This window comes from Ixodes scapularis, unplaced genomic scaffold (genome assembly GCF_016920785.2).
Source record: "Ixodes scapularis isolate PalLabHiFi unplaced genomic scaffold, ASM1692078v2 PGA_scaffold10__122_contigs__length_95168666, whole genome shotgun sequence".
Lineage (NCBI taxonomy): Eukaryota > Metazoa > Arthropoda > Arachnida > Ixodida > Ixodidae > Ixodes > Ixodes scapularis.
This window is the reverse complement of record NW_024609836.1, coordinates 45174544-45179467: the sequence shown is the minus strand read 5'-3', so window position 1 is coordinate 45179467 and position 4924 is coordinate 45174544. Positions and strand designations below refer to the sequence as shown.

The window sequence follows — 4924 nt, the reverse complement described above, 5'->3', positions numbered from 1 at the left end:
GGTAGTGATGATGATGATAATCATGTCATATAATACCTGAGACTGTGGTCGAAGAAATTGGAAACTTTTTAATAGAAGGATCAGACACAAAAAGGGACGTCTCAAACTCAGCTAACTGGTTTATTTCTCGACCATCCTACATCATGACTGACTTGCCCACTGGCGCCACCCTGGCCTTGCTGTTTTCAACGGTTCTCAGGTTGCCGGAGCGGCGTGTTTGAACTGTTTGAACCACAGGTTAAACCACAGGCACCACATGTTTGAACTGTTTCAACGGGAGTCATGGCAAAACGAACGGAGTAGCACTGCGTGGCCTCGCAATCCCAGCGACCCGACGAGCTCGCAAAGCGTGCTCGGAAGACGACCCTCCCAAAGCCGACGACGCGCACTCACCTCTGTGGACAGCGAAGAAACATCGTCGCACTGTGACAACGGCGACTAGTGCACGGCATTTATTTTTTGTTGGCGTTCGTTTCATAAAACCCGTCTATAAGGTATGTGTTCAATCTTCATTACTTTACCTGCGCGGTAGAACCGGCCAATATCTGAAAGCTAAATCAGCCTGCGCGTTAGAATCCTGAAAACACGGCAAAGTGAATCTGCTGCGTGTTCAACCCCTTTTACCATGACTTAGGATGTCGTAGCAGAGTCTTACGTGTTCATATCATAAAACATCACATCATAAAACGCAAATATGCCGTGTCCGCAATCCGCGGTATCAGTTCCCGTTTTATGTGGTTTGTAGCGGATAGCCCAGTTGCTTATCGCGTTTCTTTAAATAAATTTTTGCTGTCGCATTCCCAAAGATAGCCCACCCCACGTTTTTCCCAATTTATCTCTTCATTTTGGGTGGACATTCTTACGGGATTTTACGGTCGTTTTGCTTTGTCCTCTGCATAAGTCTATGTCCTTTCCACTTTTCAGGAGCTTGTGACCACCCTGAAAGGCTTGACGAGCTACGTGCTCGTATTCATGTTGGTGCCACGAGGTGGGCCTTTCGGGCATGCCAGGGAGGATGAGAGGCTGTCCCTGAACCGCCTACTAGTACAAAAAGGTGTTGCCCTCGGCGTTACCATCGTGAATGTCGACTGACGTAAGTACATGGAACTTTCACCCCTGGTGCACTGTCCTTTTGAGTTACATGTGACATGCTCCTTTTGAGTTACATGTGACATGTGACATGCCTCTGGAATGCTGTTCATTGAGTGACAAGGTTGGGCGGATATAACCTAAGAAGCATTTGAAATGACAAATACTGGAATACACAGCAGTGACAGCTAAAGTACTGATACTAAAATACATTTATAAAAGGAGCATTGCAAAACAATTCAAATATGTATGACTAAAAAATGGGTGACAAAGTATCTTTAAATATGTTTTGTTTGAAGGAGAAATCCTGATACTGAAATATGGGGGGCAGTCAGTTCATTGAACGACGTTTCATTGACAGTTCGTTTCATCGACAGTTTGTTACATCGACAGCTCAGATAAGCTTTTTTTCTGTAGTGACTCCCCGCAGAATGTTGCCGCGAAGCAGCTCGAGTGGGTGGGCCCACTGATCTCTACTAAAGGGGGCTGGATGGCGCTTAGCTGCTCTCCGAGCCTGGCGCAAGTGAAGCCACCGGAAGTTCGATTCTTGTCCCGGAAGCTTCCTAGTGCATTCAGTCGATATTTTGGACCATGCTTTTTTGTTTCTTTGATTGGGTTTTAATGCTCCCGTTCTGGATTAAATCCTGAGAATGAGGCATTTGAACTTGAGACATATTCACAACTTGATCAACTAGAATCTCAAAATGTTTACATTGAATGGCTTCCCATGATACTTCTCGGGTCTGCATGCACTCTTACTGTGCAACAAGCAGACTCTCTTGAGAGAACAAGCGAAAATCCAGCGCCCTCGACGCTTTTCGAACCAGCACTCGGAAGGGTTACAAAGCCTGCCAAGCACTCACTTCCGGGACAAGCTGCTCACCTCCAGTGGCTTCATACTTGTTTGCTCAATGCGCATACATCCAGCCCCCTCTAGTGGAGATCAGTGGGTGGGCCTTGTGAGGATGACGCCAAGCCCTATGCCGTTACATACCCAAGGCGAGTTCCTCTTCCACTGCTCTCACAAGTGGAGAATGAATTGGAAAGGATGAAAGAAATGGGAGTCATCAAGAAGGTGGAAAAAGCAACGGAGTGGTCCGGCATCCTGCGGTACAGTGACACGGCCAGCAGCCCAACCAAGGTCCTACATTGTAAGCACATCGACAGGACTAACACAACGCACCGGGAGTCACATGCAGCCAACGGCGGTCACTAGGAGCGGACGACCAAGCAGACCACCGTACAGGTTGGACTTGTAGCGCGGCTCCCTACTCCTAAGAAAGGGGGGTGTCGTGAGTGGCATTGCGAGCGACCGCCGACTGCTGTGCCGTGACGCGCCTACGCGCGGAGTACTCTCGCTCCGGGAGGCCAGTGGACGGGGGAGAACGGCACAACCATGCGAGGACATGGCTGTGTGTCGCTGACTACACGTATTGCCTTTAACCCGCAATAAACTGTTCTTGTTATACCTGAACAACTGCTACGACAGGCCTGGTGTGTTAATATTTCTGTAGTGAGCCGCCACAGACGGTTGCTGCAAATGACGTAGACGGGCGGGCCAGGTAAGTTAATGCGTGCCCCAGTGACACACACAACGAAACATCACAACATCGTACAGTTAGCGTAACGATTGTCGATGACATGTCAGTGTCGACCAGGGGCGGATTTAGAGGGGGGTCCGAATGTCCTGACCCCCCTCTTGATTTCTGCTTGTGTAAATTTTAGGACGTAAAACGAAGGAGAGGGGGAGGGGGTCCCTAAACATATGGTACGCTGACCGACACCTGACCCCCCCCCTCAGGAAATTCCTGCATCCGCCCCTGGTGTCGACGAAATGTATGTCAATATGTCGTTTGATTAAAAGTTGTCGATGAGATGTCTGTCGATGAAACAAAACAGATCCCAAAATGTAGGTTGCCACAGTAGCGGGGTTTGCTATAAAATGAAGCAAAACATTATAGTCTGGGTGTAGCAAGCTTCATATTCTGTCACAGGTGTATTGCAGTGGTGGATGTTACCATGTGAAAGTTAAAGGCACTGATTTGTTTGTTCGAAAAATCGGAAGAATATATGCAAGATTTTCAGTTATGAATGCTGATGTTGACGGCCGAGGGTTGTATTTCATTCTCATGTTGAGAGATGGCAGAGCACATCACGGAAAGTAGACTGCACTGTGGAGCAGCGGGTCTACGGCAGGGTGTGTCGACCCCAATTGCGTTTTTCTGTTGTGGCTTTTATGTCTGCGTGCATGGCTATACTGTATTGTCACAAATAACAAATGGTGAGGCGGCGAATAAGTGAAGAAACTAAACGCTTAATGGGGCGAACTTGTGCCCAAAACAAAATAGAGAAAGGCTAGCGTCGCAGGCGTCAAAACAGCAGGATTGAGCGCTGGGAAGAGTCTGACTTAGCTCACCATGCGGAGTCTCTTTTGTAGTCGCGTGGGTCTCTGGCGTGGGTCTCTGGAACATTCGGCTTAGACATTTCAGTGCGTAGAATATTCGTAGTTCGGCCAGACAAGCAATTTCTCGAATTTGCGAGAACGCCAAGTAGAAAGAATAAATAAAAGAACATTCCACTGCCTGGAATCAAACCCAAATCTTCTGCGCTACAATCAAGTGCAGTAACCATTTGGCCACGTACGCGCTCGCTCAGCAACGTCTGTGAAAATATTAGAAGAAAGCTGTGTTACAGCAAGATTATCTTCAGCCTCGTCGGACTCGCCATCACGAGTTTTTCTAATTGCAGCACGTCGCTCCATCTCCCAACAGAAGCACCAAACATTGCTTTCGGCCATCTGCGTCCTGACACAGGTTGCTAATGCTTTGCAAAAACAAAGCTGCACCTTTCGATTCTACAAGGTAACACCCATCACTAATGTAGTTTGACAGAACCTTCAAGCTTGCCTTGTGCAGGTGCCACTCTTTCCAGAGAATTCTACAGCTAGCTCTGCTATTGGTATCACGTTATACATACTTTGAGATATTGTAAATGTCGTCTTCTGTGTTATTGACAACCAGGTATTAACGATATCAAGAAAGATCACTCCAGCCATGTATATTACTTTTTACATATAGTATGCAAGCAACACAGACCAAAAGAACAATTGCTGAACTCACTTGCATTTGTGGATGAGCTTTTCAAGTGATGTTCAATCAGTTAGCACCTGTCGATTTGGGTGGAGGGCTGTGGAGCATTATTTTAGCGGCTGTAAATACGCTCTCGACAGGTGTTGATAAAAATGGTGTTCTGTGGTTTGTTTGTCTTCTAATCTTTGTCCATGCTTTACGCATCGCTTCTTTTACTATGGTCAACCAGCTTGCACAATTGTTAATGCCAACTTCATCTCCAGATCAGTTTTTGGTCCTCCTAAATTATCTTGAGGTGCCTCCATGCTCTGATTTGGTGAGGTCGCCTTTTCAGTAATGATCTTGTGACGTCACAATGGAAGGAATCGCTGTTCTCTTATCTATTGATAGTATTTGAAAGCATAAACTCTGCTCCCATCCATCGATATGGCACGGAAGTGCAGAGCACACCTGTAAAGCTTGTGCTTGCAGTGCCTTAGATGTTCAGAATCTAGATGAAGTTTCAAGGAAAACATTTGTTATTCTTTTAAAATAGAAAATAGCATCGCCTGTTGATTAACCTTATAATGCTTTACATTTTTTAAGCAGACCTTATACGAAAGTTTCTTTTATTTATTATTCTATCATAAAGATAATTCACACTGTTTTTATTCACTGACCTTGTTGCAAACCTTGCAAAAGGCACAAAGCAGTACGTGATGAGGTGCACTCGTCATAAACCACAAAATGGCACATAACTCGTGGCA

General features: G+C 46.2%; 1 long non-coding RNA gene across 2 annotated transcripts; it reads left to right on the top strand.

The window, feature by feature from the left end:
* Nucleotides 1-241: 241 nt before the first annotated feature.
* Nucleotides 242-4220, top strand: LOC115308306. Of its 2 annotated transcripts, none has more exons than XR_006077225.1 (3): nucleotides 242-494; nucleotides 925-1093; nucleotides 3861-4220. It is a non-coding gene; the product is annotated as an uncharacterized LOC115308306 (long non-coding RNA). The 2 variants fall into 2 exon arrangements; XR_006077224.1 differs by having other exon boundaries at nucleotides 3838-4220.
* The last annotated feature ends 704 nt before the right edge of the window (nucleotides 4221-4924 follow it).